This window comes from Oncorhynchus masou, unplaced genomic scaffold (assembly GCF_036934945.1).
Source record: "Oncorhynchus masou masou isolate Uvic2021 unplaced genomic scaffold, UVic_Omas_1.1 unplaced_scaffold_1271, whole genome shotgun sequence".
NCBI lineage: Eukaryota > Metazoa > Chordata > Actinopteri > Salmoniformes > Salmonidae > Oncorhynchus > Oncorhynchus masou.
Window position 1 is genome coordinate 103,576 of NW_027016750.1, and position 11,253 is coordinate 114,828.

Below are 11,253 nucleotides of genomic sequence, written 5' to 3' on the forward strand. Positions count from 1 at the left end.
CGCCCCCTACTATCATCTTTGAAATGCAAGAGAAAGGCCAAAATGTATTACTCCAGCCCAGGGAAATTTGAGATTTTGGCCACTAGATGGCAGCAATGAATGTGCAATGTTTTAGACTGTAGTTCAAAATGTTGCATCAAGACTGCCCAAATGTGCCTAGTTGGTTTATTAATACATTTTCAAGCTCATAATTATGCACTCTCCTCAAACAATAGCATGTTTTTCTTCCACTGTAATTGCTACCCTAATTTGGATTTTTAATGACATTTTAATTGCACATTGGCCCCATGATTTATAGAAAGACCCACAAGTATTTTTGGAAATGTGGTTCAAAGTACCAATAGCAGAACAAAAATTATCAAATTATAAATACATTTGCAGAATGTCTGGTCAGTTGTTTTGCCTTTGTACCTGGATTGCATATCTTAGATCCACTTTTGCAAACCATTAAATACAATTGTCATCAATAAATATCCTTTTTCACAACATTGTGGACATGCAGAGAATGAAGTTGGGTTACTTCTACTTCTACTGAAGTAATTTTCTGGGTTAGTGCAAAGTCACCATATCCAACATTGTGCCTTTCCATTACAGATCTTTGCTTTGATGTGGGTTGAGACCAATACATTCATATTAGTTGTGTTCCTCCACTGTAGTCACCTTTCCTTATTTTTCAACAATTGAAGTTTTTCTGTCAATGACGTATGGGATTTGATAGGAGTGACGCAAAATCCAACCTGGCTTCCGTTGACACTTTTTGGTGCGCCAGGACCATTCACAGTTGAGCTCGCTCAGTTTAGCTTAAAACGCTGATTCGCAAATTTATCAATACTTTTTTTGTCAAGGGAGGCCAGATACTCACTGGCTTCTCTTGCCTTCAATGCTATGGGCAGCAACAATGTCATACTCGTTTCGACAAGACGTCATCAAATAGATGGCCTATTGGTAGAGACACAAAGGGGCGCTGTTTCGCTCATTCGGATGTTTTCTCCTTTTCTCCACATTCAACCTCTTGTGAATTGAAGGAAAATGATGAAGCAGAGACAAAATATATATTTTATGTTTTTGTATTTTTTATTAGTACATTTTTGGGGGAAGCCTGGCATACATGAAAACACTCCACTGTCTGATTGTTGAGTGATGGAAACTGTTCTGGGTTCTCATTAAGGTAAGCTTAAAGACTCCCTCTTTATCTCTCCCTTCCATATTTCCCATCTGTATCAATTCATCTTCAAAGCCATGGTGTAGACACAGCCCCACTTCTGTATATTTCTCTCTTTGATATTCTCTGACTGAAACCCACCCCCCCTCTCCCCTCCTCTCCTCTGTGTCTTTGTACTAATCCAGTCTCAGATGTCTCTTCCGCCTGTCTACGCTGTCAGTTTTCAGAATGTTTGAGTTAAGTCGCAACACCCATCTAAGCCTGTAAACCTCCCCATTTCAACAGATAATCGCAGAGCTCCTCTTATTCTATCTCCAAACAAAATGAGTGGGATTGACACAGCGGTTTTTCTCCTCTGTAGCAAAGTGATTTATCCGTATGCAGCACAAGAGAGAAGCAACATTATCTGCTGTTTCTGAAAGAGCTGCCTCACATTTAATGTAGTTATGAAAGTTCAATCAGTAAGTCTGGTCTGAATGGATCGCCATTTCATTAATCTAGTAAACTCTACAATTATGTAACGCAGATGCTGGAATTCAGGAAACAAGTGCAGTTAGTGAGTTTAATGCCTAATGAAGCGCAGGTGTGCATAATGAAGGTTGCCAGGTGTGCGTAATGATGGGTTTCCAGGACCAGTGTTTAGCAGACCGGCGATGTTGAGCACCGGAGAGAGGGAACGAGAGGTTGTGACAGAACCCCCTCCCCTGATGCTCGGCTCCAGACAAAGGACAACGAGGAGCGGGCCAGTCCAGATGGCGAAGGTATAAATCTCAGATGATGTTAGGATCTAGAATGTTGTCCACCGGAACCCAACACCGCTCCTCTGGAACGTACCCCTCCCAGTCCACCAGGTACTAGAGCCGACTCCCACGACATCTGGAGTTCAGGAGGGACCTGACGGCATGGATGGGACTACCCTCAATGTCCAGGGGAGGTGGAGGTGTGTCGTGGGGTACAGCATCAGCCAGGGGACCAGGAACCACCGGCCTGAGAGGGTGAAAAAGAGGGTGAGATCCGGTAGTCATTGGAAAGCTGTATTCGTTAAGTTACCTCATTGACCCTCCATAGGACTTTGAATGGCCCCACAAACCGGGGGCCCAGTTTCTGGCAGGGCAGGAGGAGTGGGAGGTTCCTGGTGGAGATCCAGATGAGATGGAAAATGGGTGCCTCACTCCACCAGGATGGAAAATGGGTCCCTCACTTCACCTGCTCCCTTTGGCACCGGACGTGTGTTGGTGCCTCACGTGGGCAGCGTCCCAAACCTCTCCTGCATGCCGGAACCACTCATCCACCGCAGGGGCTTCGGTCTGGCTCAGGGTCCACAGAGCAAGGGCCGGCTGGTACCCCAGGACGCACTGGAAGGGAGACAACCCGGTAGAGGAGTGACGAAGTGAATTCTGGGCGTACTCCGTCCAGGGAAGAAATCGGGACCACTCTCTCTGCTGGTCCTGACAGTGACTCCAGGAGCTGGGGAGATTCCTGTGGATAGTCCTCTCCATCTGCCCATTGGACTGAGGACGGTACCCAAATGTGAGGCTGACCGTGAATCCCAGTTTGTCCATGAAGACTCGGCTTACAAGTGACGTGTAATGAGGACCACGGTGCAGGAAGACCTGCTGAAACAGTGCCTCAGCGACCTGGAGAGTGGTATAGAGACCAGAGAGAGGGATAAAACAGCAGGCTTTGGAGAATCTATCCACAACAACCATAATAGTGGTGAAACCATCAGACAGGGGAATATCAGAAGAAAACAAAAATAAAACCTATCAACAGATGGGTCCAAGGCCGCTGAAATATGGGGAGGGGAAGGGGTTTCCCCTGTCTGATGGTTTCACCACGGCTGGTGCGTTCCGGGAAGACTTGGTTTGGGTAGATACGGAGCAGGAGTTGACGTTGGAGACGTCCTGTGTCAAGGTGGGCCACCAGTACTTAATGGAAATGGATTGAGTGGAGCGGGTGATACCTGGGTGTCCAGCGGCAAGGGATGTGTGCACCCAGGCCAAAAGCTGATCCCTTACCTCCCCTGGAATGTAGGTGCGCTCCGGAGAACAGGTAGCCAGTGCGGGTTCCCTCTCCAGAGCCTGTCGGATGTCCAGGTCTATGTCCCAGAACACGGGGCAACGATTCGGGAGGGCAGCTAATGGGGCCACTCAGGACAGAAACCTCTCCTGAATCATTGAGTTCGGACAAGGCATCGGTTTGGATATTCATAAACCTGGGTGGTATGACAAGGTGAAGTTGAATCTAGAAAAGAAAAGGGCCCTCCTTGCTTGGCGCAGGTTCAGCCACCTCCAAGTTCCGATGGTCGGTGAGGATGAAAACGGGTCTGTGGCGCCCTCCAATCAGTGTCTCCACTCCTCGAATGCCAACTTCACCACCAGGAGATCCCAATCACCATCATAGTTCCTCTCTGCAGGGGACAGTTTTTTAGCATAGTATGCAAACGGATGGTTTTTGTGGACTATACACCACTACCAAGGGTTCAAGGCTATTATGGAGCAAATCAGTGAGTTAGATCATAGGCAGCCCTCCATCTCTTGAGACCTCCCAACCACCCAGTAACCTTTTTAATATTAGTGGTGGGTTTGTACAGCCTACCCCGGCTCCCCAAGAACCCCGATGAACTCCTCCGGAATGATATTCTGGGAATCCTTGATTCCCTCCTTGCACTCACCATTAGGATTAATGGACAGATTAATTGGTCACACTCGTCAATCTGCTGCGGCTCGCTCACCTCCAAAGGAATCCGGAAGTCCCCGAAGGCTGTTTTCCGAGAGGATCCAAGGCCACCCGATCTCCCTCGAGAATCATCGATGACGGGTGAGTCGGATACACCGGAACCTATGCAACTGGGAAGAGCTAGATTATCGCCTAGGGAACGTTCATGCAGGCTAAGCTCCAATAATTGTCTGTATTGTGGTGCTGTAGGGCATTACATAGCCACCTGCCCAGTGAAGAGACCTGAATCCTTATTCATTGGCTATCTGGAAACAACAGTGAGTCAATACAGCTTCTCCTCATTGAGTCTCCCCACATCCCTATTGGTTTGGGATTGTCTTGGCTCCAGAAGCACAACACCGATATTGACTGGACCACGGGCTCAGTCATGGGTTATCCTTATGATTGTGATCCTTATGATTGTGCTATTGACCTCCTCCCAGGCACCACACAGCCTCGAGGCCGGCTATATTCCCTGTCTGGTCCTGAGACCAAGGCCATGGAGGAGTACATTGAGGGCTCTCTGGTTGTTGGTAGCGTTTGTCTTTCCTCCTCTCCTGCTGGTGTGTTATTCTTCTTTGTGGGAAAGAAGGACAAGACCCTGCATCCATGTATTGATTACCGGGACCTCAATGACATTACAATCAACAATCGGTACCCTCTACCACTCATCGGCCTTCAGAATGCCTACCACCTTGTGCGGATACGCGAAGGAGATGAGTGGAAGATGGCTTTCAACACTGCCAGTGGACACTATGAGTACCTGGTCATACCATTTGGACTCACCAACATGCCCACTGTTTTCCTGGTCAACAATGTGCTCTGGGACATGTTGAATCATTTTGTTTTTGTCTACCTCGACGACATCCTGGTTCTCTCGTTCTGCCTAGGAACACATTTCCATGCCCGACAGGTCCATCAGCGCCTCCTGGAAAATCAGTTGTTTGTAAAAGCTGAGAAGTGCGGATTCCACCGCTCCACTATCTCCTTTCTGGGATACATCATTGCTGAACGGAATGTTCAGATGGATCCGGAAAAGGTGAGAGCGGTTGTGGATTGGCCCCAGCCCACGTCCAGGGTGCAACTACAATAATTTCTGGGGTTTTCTAATTTCTACCGCAGTTTCATTCGAGGCTACAGCAACCTGGCGGCTCCTCTCTCTGCACTCACCTCTTCCCTCTCAAGATACCGTGCACATGGTCTCCAGCAGCGGACAAGGCTTTTGGGGATCGAAAGCAGCGATTCACTACTGCCCCCATCCGGACCCGACTCGCCAGTTTGTGGTTGAGGTTGACGCTTCCGACGTGGGAGAAGGGCCATCCTTTCTCAGAGATCCGTCCAGGACCAAAAGCTTCATCCTTGTGCCTTCATGTCCCATCGTCTCAACCCTGCGAACTATGACATTGGGAACTGGGAACTTCTATTGGTTAAGATGGCTCTGGAGGAGTGGAGGCACTGGCTGGAAGGGGAGGAACATCTATTTTTGGTATGCACTGCCAAGCGCTTCAACCCAAGGCAAGCTTGTTGGGCTCTGTTATTTACCAGGTTCAATTTCACCATCTGCTACTGCCCCAGGGTGCAAAACGTGAAGCCGGATGCTCTCTCCCATCTGTACAGTTCCATTGCCACTCCCTCTGAATCTGAGATCATCCTACCTGCCTCATGTTTGGCACTCTGGTCTGCAAGGCACAACACCCCGGCTAACCAGATGTTCGCTCCTGATTCGGCCCGGCCTCAGGTCCTGGAATGGGCTCACTCCTCCAGGCTTACCTGCAAAGGTCATGTGTGGTCTTTTCTCATGATCTAAAGGCAATCTGGTTGAATTGTATCTTTTAGATTTGAATAATTTTAATTTAGATTTTTAAGGTGAAGTATATTCCAATGATTTTGATATACAAAGACGATGTTATAATATATATATATTTTATTCTCTATATTTTGGAAATTGTCCCGCGACCCCATTTTCAAATCAGGTGGACCCACATGGGGCCGCAACCCCTAGTTTGGGAACCACTGTACTAACCTTCACAGGCAGGCGATGGAAAAATAGCTTTCTGAATCCCTTGATGGGTGGATTATCAACATCCATTTATCTCCAACACCCAATGGGATCTCTTTGTTCTCCACATCAAAGGTTCCCATGTGTGATTGACACTAAGAGGTCAGAATTACACTAATTAGTTTCTAAACACTTAGCCCTTGACCGTCCACAGGACATGCTTCGACCAATCAGATTGCTCAGTGCAGGAAAGGGTTGTATCTGTCACAGATCTTTCCGGTTGTAAGGCGTGTGTATCTGGTGGCAGGGAAGTCAGACGCAGGAGAGCAGAACTTGATAATACTTTAATAGGTTAATAGCAGTTTAATAGTAAAACCAACGGCATAAGATATACAAAGTATGGGCACAATAACCCGACACGCACCAGTCAAACAAAATGTGCACAAGCACAATAAACAATGCCACACAAAGACATGGGGGGAACAGAGGGTTAAATACACAACACATAATGAGGGAAATGACAACCAGGTGTGTGGAAAACGAGACAAAACAAATGGAAAATGAAAAATGGATTGGCGATGGCTAGACCGGCGACGTTGACCGCCGAACACCCGCCCGAACAAGGAGAGGCATCGACTTGGGAAGAAGTCGTGACACTGGTACTGCTGCTCATTCCGTTCATTAGCTTCAGAGGTCTACGTCACCGGCCTTCTAGGTGTCGCTGAACTGGATCATCACCACAACCCCGGACTATCTTTGTTGATCAGTGTTCTATGTCTATTGGTCTTGTGAGTACCTGTGCCCATTTTTATTTTTGGTGCTACGTGTATTTTTGTGCACTTGTTATTACGGGTCTCGTCCAATGAATTATTTTAGAGGTTTACACCTCACTCTTTTGTTTTGGGTAGAGAATTTTTTTTAACTATTACGTATCCTCCGACTGTCTCCCATCCTTATGCAACGTGACAGTATCTGTCTGCTACAGTCAATCAAGCACTTTCTTATTGAGCCAGTGTAGCTTTGCAAGTCGGTGCTACTTCTTTATTGAACGGATAAATAGTTGTTTACATCGTGGCGAAGAATGAAGAGATTTGGAGGACAGACCACTTTATACCTAAGCTTTATATCAATACTGTTGTACAAGTGTGCACACTTACACACACACACACTGACCTCCTAGCTCCTCAGTGGATATACTGGTGATTTGGAAGGCTTCGCTCCCCTCAGACAGAGTCCGGCTCAGGAGACTTCCAGTGTAGAGCAGTGTAGACCTGACGTGGTGGAACGGCATCTTCTCTCTGAAGAACACACATATACAGTTTGAATGCTGAGGGTCTATGTACCCATATACAGTAGGTGTGTGAAAGAGAGTGAACCCATCTATCTTTCTCTACCTCTCTTTCCCTCTACTCCTCCCCTTCTCCATCCTCTCCCCCTCTCCCTCCCTCTCCCTTAAGAGCGACAGGTAGCCTAGCAGTTAGAGAGTTGGGCCCGTATCTGAAAGTTCATTAGTACGAATCCAGCAATTGACAAGGTGAAAATTCTGTTCATATGCCCTTGAGCAAGGAACTTAACCCTAATTGCTCCAGGGTTGCTAGTTATGAAGGCAGAGCTTGGCTGTGACCTCACTCTCTGATGGTGTTTCAGGGAGAGTCAGATATGCAAATAAACACATTTCCAATTCACACACTTGTCCATGTGTGAAATAGGACAAATATAAGCACCCATCAACTTATTTTCTCCTTACCTCCACTCATCTCATCCTCCTTCTAATGTCTACCCGGTACCTGCCTCAGAGAGATAAACACTGGACGAAAGCCCTGTCACTGTTTGCCTTCGACCTCGCTCCCCATCACCTCCACACATCTTGTCATTACCACTTCCCCCTCCCTTCTCCTCCCTGACTGGAGAATGAACCATATCTACAGTGTAGAGAGAGAAAAAAGAGACAGACCACCAGAGTCAACAAAGAGCTCTAAGAGGTAGAGAAGGCGCTATAAGAGATAAAAGACAGTGTTTCTATAAGTGGCGCTATGAGAGTTGAATGGTGATTCCATGAGGGATGGCTGAGACTGTTTTTTAAACTGTTTTTTAAACTTTAAAATGTATGTCAAACAAAAACCATGATTGCAACGTTAAACAAACCACACAACTTTATGCACAAGTACTACCTTTAAAAATGTTCAATGAAAAATGTCCAAAATCACATTTACTTGAAGAACAGTGCAGATGCAGATTGATAAAGATATGTTTTTCTGTATGGTTGTATGGTTTGTTTATCTTTGCAATCATTGGTTTTTGTTTTGCATATATTGTCACTCTTACCTTGGAATTGCACAGTTATACTTCATCTACAGGCCAAAGAGATATATTGGTAGGCTACAGCCCAGACAAAGCAAATGAGAGTGGAGGGAAATGATCCCTACAGATTTCTATAGACATGCCTGTTGTACAGAGAAATATATATGGATGTCTACTGCTGGAAGAGAGAGCAGGGTCAGAGTTTACACACCCAATGCGCAACATTTCTCTAACCTATGCAATTGCGTGAGATCGTACACCGACACACTGTCACATAACCAGACACGCAACCTGCAGGTTGGTCAAGTCTCTTGCTGGACATCTAACATAATTTGACTATAATCCATATCCCAAACATTTCTTCGAAATGTGATCATACCTTAAGTATTTTCCTGTGCCTGACATTGGCCACCCCTACCTGCCTGGGATCAAATCCCAACCCCACTGCTGTTCCCGCTGTCTGTCTCCCTGCTCATTTTATCACTGGAAAATACTTACAAATATACAGTAATGCAATATTTCCCTGATCTTTCTACCTGAACAGGATACCTGGACAGGGAGGGCTACATTTGGACTGACAAATAACCATATATTTCAAAGGTAAAGACGCAGAAGATGCAATGACGACATCAAGCTTGTGACTCTACAAATTGGTAGATGCATTTGCTGTTTGTTTTGTTTGTGTTTCAGATATTTTGTGCCCAATATAAATTAATGGTAAATAATGTGTTGTGTCATTTTGGAATCACTTTTGTTGTAGATAAGAATAGAATATGTTTCCAAACACATCTACATTAATGTGGATGCTACCATGATTACGGATAGTCCTGAATGAATCATAACTAATGATGTGTGAGAAACAGATGCACAAATATCCGTAAGGCATGCGTACTGGGGTAGAGAAGTCGGTTTAACCTCTTGAACCTCTGGGGGCAGTATTTCATTTTTGGATGAAAAACGTTCCCGTTTTAAACAAGATATTTTGTCACGAAAAGATGCTCGACTACGCATATAATTGACAGCTTTGGAAAGAAAACACTCTGACGTTTCCAAAACTGCAAAGATATTATCTGTGAGTGCCACAGAACTGATGCTACAGGCGAAACCAAGATTAAATTTCAAACAGGAAATGCCCCAGATTTTGAATGCACTGTGTTCCAATGTCTCCTTATATGGCTGTGAATGCGCAAGGAATGAGCCTACACTTTCTGTCGCTTCCCAAGGTGTCTGCAGCATTGTGACGTATTTGTAGGCATATCATTGGAAGATTGACCATAAGACACTACATTTACCAGGTGTCCGCCTGGTGTCCTCCGTTGAAATTATTGCGTATTCTCCAGCTGCATGCACGTTTCCATTTGGTTCAGAAGAGAAAGGCAACTGCCACGAATGATCTATCATTGAATAGATATGTGAAAAACACCTTGAGGATTGATTCTAAACAACGTTTGCCATGTTTCTGTCGATATTATGGAGTTAATTTGGAAAAATGTTCGGCATTGTAATGACTGAATTTTCTTTTTTTTTCTTAGCCAAACGTGATGAACAAAACGGAGCGATTTCTCCTGAAAAACTGAACATTTGCTATCTAACTGAGAGTCTCCTCATTGAAAACATTCGAAGTTCTTCAAAGGTAAATGATTTTATTTGAATGCTTTTCTTGTTTTTGTGAAAATGTTGCCTGCTGAATGCTAGGCTTAATGCTATGCTAGCTATCAATACTCTTACACAAATGCTTGTGTAGCTATGGTTGAAAAGCATATTTTGAAAATCTGAGATGACAGTGTTGTTAACAAAAGGCTAAGCATGTGAGCCAATATATTTATTTCATTTCATTTGCGATTTTCAAAAATAGTTAACGTTGCGTTATGGTCATGAGCTTGAGCCTATAATTACGCTCCCCGGATACGGGATTGCTCGTCGCAAGAGGTTAATGACAAAAATCACTGTGAACAAAACACGACAATCATAATGACATGGCCCACCTTACCTGGCGAGGGTTCAATCTCCTCACTGCCCGGATGTACTCCAGATTGCGGTGGATCAGTCCAGATGAGGAAAGGATGCTTAGCCCCCTCAAGCCAATGTCTCAAGGCCTTCAAAGCCTCGACGACAGCCAACAACTCCCGGTCCCCCACATCATAGTTCCGCTCCGCCGGGCTGAGCTTCTTCGAGAAGAAAGCACAGGGGCGGAGCTTCGGTGGCGTACCGGAGCACTGAGAGAGCACGGCTCCTATCCCAGCCTCGGACGCGTCCACCTCCACAATGAAGGCCAAAGAGGGATCCGGATGGGCCAGCACGGGAGCCGAGGTAAACAGAGCCCTCAGGTGACCAAAAGCCCTGTCTGCCTCAGCCGACCACTGCGTCAGCCGACCAATGGGAGCCGCTACCCGACCAAAACCCCGGATAAACCTCCGGTAGTAGTTGGCTAACCAAAAGAACCACTGCACCTCCTTTACTGTGGTGGGAGTCTGCCAATTAAGCACGGCTGAAATGCGATCACTCTCCATCTCCACCCCTGAGGTGGAAATGCGGAACCTTAGAAAGGAGACAGATTGCTGAAAGAACAGGCACATCTCAGCCTTGACGTACAGGTCATGCTTCAACAGGCGACCAAGCACCCTGCGCTCCAGGGACACATGCTCGGCGCGTGTAGTGGAGTATATCAGAATGTCATCAATATACACCACTACACCCTGCCCGTGCAGGTCCCTGAAAATCTTGTCTACACAGGCCTGGAAGACTGATGGCGCATTCATCAACCCGTACGACATGACGAGGTACTCAAAGTGCCCTGAGGTGGTACTGAAAGCCGTCTTCCATTCGTTCCCCCTTCCGGATAAGCACCAGGTTGTAAGCGCTCCTGAGATCTAGTTTGGTGAAGAAGCGCGCCCCGTGCATTGACTCTATCGCTGTGGTTATGAGCGGAGGTGGGTAACTACACCTCACAGTGATCTGGTTCAGACACCGATAGTCAATACACTGGCGCAGACCTCCCTCCTTCTTCTTCACAAAAGAAAATTGAGGAGGCGGGTGAAGTGGATGACCGAATGTACCCCTAACGCAGGGATTT